Source organism: Vespa velutina, chromosome 7 (assembly GCF_912470025.1).
Source record: "Vespa velutina chromosome 7, iVesVel2.1, whole genome shotgun sequence".
NCBI lineage: Eukaryota > Metazoa > Arthropoda > Insecta > Hymenoptera > Vespidae > Vespa > Vespa velutina.
In genome coordinates, this window is record NC_062194.1 from 2,030,801 (window position 1) to 2,041,201 (window position 10,401).

The 10,401-nt window shown below is 34.8% G+C and overlaps 1 non-coding gene across 1 annotated transcript; it reads right to left on the reverse strand.

The window, feature by feature from the left end:
- Window positions 1-5,522: 5,522 nt before the first annotated feature.
- Window positions 5,523-5,606, reverse strand: Trnal-cag. The gene has a single exon. It is a non-coding gene; the product is annotated as a tRNA-Leu (tRNA).
- Window positions 5,607-10,401: the final 4,795 nt, after the last annotated feature.

Consider the following 10,401-nt stretch of genomic DNA (forward strand, 5'->3'; position numbering starts at 1 on the left):
GTCTGTTTATTATTATTATTATAAAGTGCAGGTTTAAAATCTTTGGTTTAATACGTACGAGAAATCTGAATCGTCGATTCGAGATTATGAAACGAACGATTGGACACGAATAGCTCCGGCTAAAATTGCACCTATATGCATTTTTAAAGGGTTCCTGTGTTTACGGATGCGCACGCATCGTAACCTAACCGGGCGCTTGCGCGCTTTAAAATTACAAACACGCGAAATGTCGAATACTTCGAAATCGAAGAGGGGAAGAGAGAAAAATAAAAAGAAACGAAAATATGAGAATACGAAATTTTACGTTGATTTTCAACGCAACGACGAATTAGACATTTACAACAATTCTACGATTAATCGTTACGACGATACGATCGATATATCGATTACGTATTAAACACAACCGGAAATCTTTGATTTTCGAAGATTTTCAAATTAAAACGAATCTCATTGGTCGGTCGAGTGTTTTTTTTTTTTTGCAATCCTACTTATTTGCTTACTTATCTCTTCGTCAAAATACTGGCTTCTTATAAATTTATGAATTATTCATGTCTGAAAAGAACTTTCGAGATTTATTATTTCCACGCGATATCGAGTGTTCATGGTTTATGTGATAACAAATTATTGACCATATTGTCAATAATTGTTTCTCTTGTCTAATAGTCATGGTGGAATATAATTTCGAAATAATAATAACAAAAAGAAAAAAAATAAAGGAAAAAAAAAAGAAAAGAAAATGAAAGAAAATTAATCCGAAATTTGATTTGTCAAAACTTCCTAGACGATCGTATGTCCGTCCCATGAAGAGCTCGTACAATTGGATTGAGGTTAGGAACACATCGAACGTTTCTATAATTTTCATTAATTATACGACACACATTAATTCATCCTTTCCCAGATGCAATTCAAGCTAGCATGTAAGTAATGTATCAGCGTTTCATGCTCGAGGTTCTACGTAAGTAAGTACATACGTATGTATATATATATATATATATATATATATATATATATATATATATACACATAAATATATATATATATATATCCTATGTAAGTACGTGCGTTTATAAATAATTCATATCGCAATTAACGTAGCAAAATGTATTCTGATAAATAATAACCGTAGAATATTTTAATGCTTAGGTGGTTAAGCACGAATGTGTTTAAGAAAGACAAGATTAACGGCTTTGATCGTACCGTGTAATATCATTATCATTATCATTATTATTATTATTATTATTATTTTTATTATTATTATTACTACGATCGAACGAAACGAAATAGTAAAAAGGCAACGAAAAAGAGAGAGACAGAGAGAGAGAGAGAGAGAGAGAGAGAGAGAGAGAGATAGAGATAGAAAAGTAACATAATTTTATCAAATTGATATGATGCGAATATAAAAATTGGATATATTAATACACATCTGGAGGTATTAGTTGCTTATATTCACTTTGACTGAGAGTGATCGAAGGTGATTGGTCGCGTACGTCACGTCAATTTGGTACGATCGGAAGGAGACTTCAAGTAAAAGAGATAGAGATGGATAGAGATAGATAGATGAACAGAAAGAGAGAGAGAGAGAGAGAGAGAGAGAGAAAGAGAGGGAGAGATGGATAGAGGTAAATGGAAATAGATAGATAGATAGATGGATAGAGAAAGAGAAAGAGAAAGAGAGAAAGAGATAAAGAGAATGAAAAGAGATAGAATGCAACTCGTCGCAGGTGAAAGAGTGGAGGAATAGAGAAGGAGGTGAGAAACTGTGGAAGGCTGCCTGCATTCTGGTCGGTAATCTGTGGTAGGAGGCATGTAGGACGAACGGATGGAGAACACCAGTGCGATTTGCCGCGAGCTCGGGCGAGGCGAAACGAGCGTGAAAGAAAGAGAGAAAGAAAGAGAAACAGATAGAGAGAGCAACAGAAAGAGAGAGAGAGAGAGAGAGTAAGGAAGATAGGGGAACAGCAAAAGAGAGAGAAAGAGAGAAAGAGAAAGGAAGATAGGGGAACAGCAAAAGAGGAAAAAGAGAGAGAGAGAGAGAGAGAGAGAGAGAGAGAGAGAGTATACGAGGAACGTGAAGCAGAAGAAAAGAGAGTGAAGAGGAGGTAAAGAAAGAGAAAGAGAGAGAGAGAATAAAAAAGAGAGATAGAAGAGAGTACACGAGAAGAGAAAAAGAAAGAAAGAGAGAGAGAGAGAAACCGGACGGAGAGCAGCGAGTCTTGCACACGGGCAAAAAACAAAAGTGCATCTCTCGGCAAGATGGCCGTCGCTTCTCAACGACTCTCAAGGTTACTTAGAGGAGCAGTATAGGGGAAGAGGACGGGACGGAACGGAAAAGAACGTCGGTACGCTGTACGGTGCGGCACTGTGCGTTGCGATGCGGTGCGGTGCGGTGGCGTGCGGTGCTATGCGGCACTGGCGTTGCGTATGAGCGGCGTATGTGTGCCAGCTAGCAGCGCAGCCTTTAAACTTTCATGTAGGCCCCGTTATTTATTTTGATAAATCTTCGCGCCGCGTTCTCTCTCTCTCTTTCTTTCTCTCTCTCTTTCTCTCTCTCTCTCTCTCTTTCTGTCTAGCTCGCTCGCTCGCTCGAATGAATTTGAGCTCGCTTACGAGCGCATTCGGCCAATTTCGGAGACGTTTCGTGGAAGGCGTTCGTGTCCGAAGAAGATAAAGATGATGAAGATGAAAATGAAGATGAAGAAGAAGAAGAAGAAGAAGAAGAAAAAGAGGAGACGAATTTGCGCTTCGGGGCATCGTTACACGTATACCGATAAGCGTGCAAATAAATGTATAAAAGTATTTTGTCACGGGGGTCATTGGTTAATCAATGGAGATCTATTATTAAATCAATTCGACAAAATTAATGTATTCGTGATATTTTTCTTCTTTATCTCTTTTTTATTTTTTTTTCATCTTTTTTGTAATCTTTTAACGATCTCTTAATTAGTTTGTTTTTTCTTCTACTTCTTCTTTTTTTTTTTTTATCTTTCCTTTTTGGAAATATTAAAACAAACGAATTATAATCGATATAGACGATGTTAAATATGTTCGAGCGTTCTTTGAGATTTTGGAACTCTACCAAGGTCTTAAAAAAAAGATTAGAAATCTCTCTCTCTCTCTCTCTCTCTCTCTCTCTTATTCTTTTTCTTTTTCTCTGTCTATATCTCTGTCTGCATCTTCCTCTTTTTTTTTGCCTTTTTGCAAAGTTACAGCGGCAAGCGGACAAAGGATCAGAGCGCGCGACTTACGAATGTCTTGTTAAAATCTCGTTATATAAATAGTGTAGGTATATGCGCGATGCACTCTACGTAAATGTCAAGCTTTTATGGCTGAAGAGAACGTAGCTCGAAATGTGTAAATCACCTTTATCCAAATGTAAATCCTCTTGCGGATATGTTGATTGTTTCTTCGTTTTTGTTACTCCACGTGTTTTTTTTCTCTTTTCCTTTTTTTTTTATTTTTCTTTTCTTTTTTTTTTTTTATTTATATTCTTTCTTACTTCCCTACCCCGCCCCTCTCCCCCCGCCGCTCTCTCTCTCTATCCCCTTTAATATTTCATCTATTTTTCAGTTCTTTTTTTTTGTTTTTTTTTTTTTTTTTCTTTTTTTCTTTCTATCAGTTTCGTCCCAGTTGTTGTCCAGTCTCTCACGCTATTACTCGGTTTACTTAGGAATCTCGTTTCGATAAAATAATACTTCTCGAATGTCGAAAAGAGAGTTTCGAAGCTGGCATGTCCCCTACCATCTATGTTCCTCCTCACTCTCTTCCTCCTTAATCTTTCCCCTTCTCCTATATCTCATACATATACATAAACCTTTTAAAAGAAAAAAAAACATGTACACACAGACACACACACACAGAGAGAGAGAGAGAGAGAGAGAGAGAGAGAAAGAGAGCGAGAAAGAGAGAGAGAGAGAGAAAAAGAGAGAGGAACACATGCGTATAAGATTTTCGCGAGCGGCTAGGATATGCCGTTCGAGTTTCGTTTTTCTTCGTTCGTTGCAGTTGTAGTAGTGCGTTAGCAATGGTGTTGGTGACTCCGCAACACAAATACATACATAGTACGTTTAGTTGCATCTATCTTCTGGCCTTATGTTACCCCTATTCTCGTCTACGTTCTAACCAAGGTTATCTCCACCTCCTCCTCCTCCTCCTCCTCCTCCTTCTCCTTCTCTTTCTTCTTCTTCTTCTTCTTCTTCTTCTTCTTCTTCTTCTTCTTCTTTTGCTCCTTCCTCTCCTCCTCCGCGCCTCATCCTTCGGCTTCCCATGCAGAAAAGTACAGTCCATCGAGAAATAGCGCAGGAATGTGAGAGAAACGAAATACTTGAGTTCGCCGACGCCTTTTCTTTACTTATATGTGTTTTCTCGTAAATTAAATTTTTTTTTTTTGGTTTTTTTTTGTTTTTTTGTTTTTGTTTCTATTTCTTCGTAGTTTTCTTCTTCTGTTCTTTTTTCTTCTTCTTTCTTTTTTGTCTTTCTTATCATCGTTTCTCCATTTTCATCGGCCAAATCAAAAATGTAATTTCGTTCGATCGTATCGGATATATAGTTCTCACGTTTTTTTTTTTTTTTTTTTTTTTTTTTTTTTATTGTAAGAGAATCGATTTATTCGAAATATCGTTTATTCGAACGTACGATGGAATTTTCGATGGCTAAAGTAATGATCAAAGGAATTTGTAATTTTTCCAGAAAATATTTTAAAAATTCCAAACTAATTTATTTCAAATCGTTCAAATTTATTCCATATGACATCTATGTTTTTTACATATATATATATATATATATATATATATATATATATATATATATATATATATATGTGTGTGTATTTTTTTTTTCAATCGTCGACTTCAAAATCTAACGATCGATTTTACATAACGTTTTAAATATCGTATCCCTTGCAAAAACTACCTTAGAATAATTATAACCTGTACCAATTTAGATTCCGTTCATTAAAGATACATACCAGTTGGCCAATTTTAGCTTAGTGTCCGATTATTCGTTTCTAAACTATGCTCATCGTCCGTTAAATTATAATCAAATTTATTACCGATAATAAAAGTCTATTGTTCATGTGTCCCTTTTTTGAATGAGAAGTATCGAATAGAAATTTATGGCGATTCTTTCTTTTCGCGTTGCTTCTTTTTTTTTTCTGATCCGATCATATAATAAATATATGGATTTAATTTTTCGATAGAATCGAGAGACGTCGTAAGGGGAATGGAAATTCGTGATATACGAGACTTAACATTCGATATCGCGTGAATGGCCGAGCTAAAGAAGAGCTTAACGTTATGTAAAAAAGAAGAAAAAAAAAAAAAAAAAAGAACAGACATAGACAGACACACAAACACACGTGGTACACAGCAGAGAAAGAGAGAGAGAGAGAGAGAGAGATGCGGCGTGCATGCATACGTCATATAAATACATGGCACATACCCCTGTTGACCCCGTACGTGTATAGTACGTACACGTTCGTACGTATGTACTTAAGTACAAAGAGAGAGTAGGAAAAAAATTAAAGCTGTCAGAAGTGGGATTCGAACCCACGCCCACATAAGTGGACTGCGACCTGAACGCAGCGCCTTAGACCGCTCGGCCATTCTGACGTGTGTCCGACCGATTGTTCTTCGTGCTTTAATAATTCTCTCCTCGTGGGTAGAATGTACTCTAATCGAAAAACTGGTCTGCATCGCTAAATTTATCTCTGAGCTAGGCGAAAATAACTACCGGTGCCGAACGAACGAACGAACGAACGAACGAACGAACGAACGAACGTAGGAGCGAGCGAACGAACAGAACGAGCGAACGAACGAACCTATCAACTCAAATGACTGACCGACTGATTCCTTAAGAAATTAACGTTTCTTATTCAAAAGCTCAAAAATTTTCTAATCATAATCGATTCAACACCATTTATTTCAATTTATTGACAAATCTTTTTTTCCCCCTTTTTTTTCTCTCTTTTTTTCTCATGCGTAACAAATAAATATTTTATTTACAATCAGATCGTTTCAATAACTGAATGATATAAAATTGATTAATATACATAAAATTGATAAATATACTTGATTACTAATAAAAAGATAAAAAAAACAAAACAAAAAAAAAAAAAGAAAAAAACACATCGTAAAGATAACAAATAATATTTTTCGCTTATGTTGTTAAGAGTTCAAAAAAGAAAATAAAAGAAAAAGGAAAAGAAAGAAATATTCTTTGGTATAAATTTTGTTCCAATTGAATCGTATGGATCATTTTGATAGACTCGATTGTCAATTTAAAAAAAAAGAAAAAAAAAAAACAAAAGAAGAAGAAACAGAAGATCGTAACGGAAACAATAATTCTTGATTTATGTTGTTAAGAATTCGAAAAACATAATGAAAAGATATTTGCTCGTATATTTTTCTCATTAAATCGTATGAACGATTAATTGATTCGATATTGTCAATAAAAAATTATGATAACACCGATTATACTAACAAAAATAACGACAAAAAAAAAGAACAACATAAAGTCTCCTTGCCTGTGTTATTAAGAATAGAAAAAAAAAAAAAAAAGAAAGATATTTGAGATATAATTATCCAATTAAATCATATGAACGATTAATATACTCGATTGTCAATGAAAAAAAAAAAGTAGTAACAACAGTAACAACAATAATGAAACGTTTCTTTGTCTCTATGTGATTAAAAATTTAAAAAAGCGAAACGAACGAGGGACAAACAAAAGCAAAAAAAAAAAAAAAAAAAGAAAAAGAAACGAAAATATTTTATTCGATCGCACAATTTTCTTATTAAATTATATCGAACGATTAAAAGTGACTCGTGATGAAAAATGACGGTAATAATGATTTACGAACGGGAATAATGATTAGGAAAATGTCCAATGAATATTCAAGATGTCGTAGGACAAGTGATACATTACTTGTTATTAATAGGAATCGTTCGTTTTATATGCGTATTAAAAAAAAAAAAGAAAAACAAAAAAAAATTTATCATTTTACTTCGCTTACACATCATTAGTGTTCACAAATTTGCTTTATAGTATCGAACGAATTTGAAAAATTAATATATTAGTCGGATCGAACAATATTGCCCGCGAATTAATTAACAAAAAAGGACGAAGAAGAAGAGGAGGAGGAGAAGGAGAAGGAGGAGAACAGAGTTTTAGATTGGATAATAAAAAGGTTTGTAATAAATCAAAGAGAATGAAGAAATACGCGTTGAGAGCAACGTACGGTTAATTTACTAATGCGTCAAATTAATTGGATCGCGTACATAACCCCACGTTGACGTAACCTCACGTGTGTCTCTGTCCGTCTCTCTCTCTCTCTCTCTCTATCTGTCTCTCTCTCTCTCTCTCTCTCTCTCTCTCTCTCTCTCTCTCTCTCTCTCTACTCGATGCGTGAGTGTAATACACTTTGATGTAATATACTTTTTTATTTATAAATTTATATACCGTAACATAAAAGATATCGGACTCGATCGAGTCTTAATTATGAAATAAAAATATAATATTATCCTGTTAAAGTATTATTTCGATGAAAAATATGGAGCATTGAGTCGGACATATTTAAAGAAAATGGCCGACGTCGAATCCGCTTAACAGAGGTTGGCAGACAAGAACAAACGTAAAGATAAATGATAGAACGATAATAGATCATTCGAAAGTATCAAAAATATCGCGTTAATTTTCGTCGATGTTTTTATCGTTATCATCGTCCTTGTTATGTAACATGAAAAACATTTCCAATTATATCATTGATTCGAATTACATGCTAGAATGTAAAAACCATGATACTAACTAAACGGGTGTAGCAGTCGGTGGTGCAAGGCCGTTTAAACTTAGAAATTGGAATTCATTGGCGGAACAATGGAAGAGTGCATGGTGGCACCTGGCGAAAAGCGTGTTCCAACATAAGCAAGCAAGTAAGTAAATAAATAATTATTTCTATCTATCTACCTATCTGTCTATCATTCTACCAATCAATCTATTCGTCGAAGAATTAGCTGACATAACTCATTAAGTAATATTAACTTTTAATACGTTTTTAATGAAATACAATTTTAAAATACAATTTTTCTTTTGATTCCCAACGAAAAAAATCTAACGAGCTTTTATGACAATTTAACAAAATTATCGATTTACGTTTATTTTACTGTATTATATATTATAAAACGTATATAGATTTACGATACAATTTTTTTTTTATTATTATCTAACTCTATCGTAATACGTTCGGAACAATGGAAAATTATATAGGATCTAAGAAGAAAGAAATCTTGTTAATTTTCATTGTCGTTCGTAAATTCGTTCCTTCGTTCGTTCAGTATTTTTCATCCTATCTTTTTTCTTTTCTTTTTTTTCCTTTCTTTCTATGTCGTTAAAGAGAAGGAAAGATTGTCAGGTAGTGCGATTTCCGGTGCGGGGTCCGGTGCAGTGTCTCGAATAGTTCAAGATTGCATAGTCGCATTGAGCGTCGCTGCGTCTCAAGGCCGGACCGTCCGAGAGCTAAGGACGACGTTAAGATTCCCCTCTTATCCTCTCTCTCTCTCTCTCTCTCTCTCTCTTTTACTCACTCACTCACACACACACACACATACACACATATACACACACACTCTCTCTCTCTCTCTCTTCCTTCTCTTCATCCTCTTCTTTCCGTCCCTCTCCAAAGAGCAAGTCTCTGCATCGAGTCTGCCACCATCACCGACGTCTCAGTTCCTACCCCTCTACACTTCTTCTCCCCTTTTGCGAGTTCTCCTTTCCTTCCCTCTACCCTTCTCCCTCCCCCTTGTCCCCTTTTTGCATCCTCTCTTTCTTCTATTTCTTCTTCTTCTTCTTCTTCCTCTTCTTCTTCTTCTTCTTCTTCTTCTTACCCGTCACCGTGGTGTTCTTCTTTCTTCTTACTCCTCTCTCTCTCTCTCTCTCTCTCTCTCTCTCTCTCTCTCTTTATCTATCTATCTATCTTTTCTCTCTCTCTCTCTCTCTCTCTCTTTTATGCCTCGCTTCCAACTAAACTGCTCCACTGTACGACTCCACTCAACTCGAGTCTCCTGGTACGAGCTATAAAACTGGATGGTGCATTTCCTTCGGCTGGAAGCGATTTACCTGCTCCTAATCGTCGATCGTCGCAACACGAATACGATCACGATGGTGAAGGAACACCAACTCAACTATTTATTCCTTAGTTTAGTTGCAATCTCCAACCATCCATTTAAACCAACCACCCACCCGTCCATTTGTCCCTCTTTCTCTGTCAAATTATAAGTTTTCGTTTACGACAAAATATCGAGTGAAAATCGAGAGAACAAAATGAGACCTAAATAACGAGAAAAAGAATAGAACTTTTGCGATAGTAACTATGTAGTTTATCGTCTATATCATAAGCTTTCTTGAATTTAAATTCAATCGGAGAATTTATTACGATCATATAAGCGATCGTGATAAATTCTTTTTTCTTTTCTTTCACTCGGATTTTTTCATTTGAAGAATAATAAATAGAAAAGAATGAGGACTGGTTTATTTAATTGGCATATTTCACCAACGCACGTACGTAAGGACAGACATAATCTTATGTACGATGATATAATTATGGTGAACTTGGAGATAGTTATCAATGTTCTTTTGAATTATTATTTTTTAATATATTTTTTTTTAATTCTCTTTTGTTTTTTTCTCTCTCTCTCTCTCTCTCTTCCTTCATACTCCATTCTTATATTTTCTTCGAAAAATATTTCTATGAAATATTCGATAACATTTGAACTATTTCTTTTAAGAATAAATGATATCTCAATTCGTTCTAATATTTAATAACGATATATATATATATACATATACATATATACATATATTTGTAGGTTTCTTTACAAAAAGGGTTCGAAGTGGTACGTACTAGAGGCATAGCAACGCAAGAAGCGAGGGCACTAGTTTGTTAGGATTCCTTACGTGTCACTGGGTTACTATACTCACATTCCATACATAGAACGGGAGTCTACAGTATGAAAGAAACTGCTTTAGAATCTCGACCACCGAGCGACTGCATTGTAAAGCCAAGCGAAGGGCTTCCCTCGCAAGGGAATTCATTTCTTGTTTGTCTTGAACTTACTGCTTCTCTCTCTCTCTCTCTCTCTCTTTCTCTCTTTCTCTCTCTCTTTCTTGAGCAGCTCCACTATATTCTCAGCTTCAGCGAAATGCGAATCTTAATTTTTTACCATTTATCCTCCCCATCAAACACATATCTATCTACATACATATATATAAATATATATATATATATATATATATATATATATATATATATACCTATATGTATAATTAATTCATTTATTTTTACTTATTTCATATCACGAAATTTCATTTATCAAACGAATGCATTATTTTGATATTCGTACAAGGAAGGAA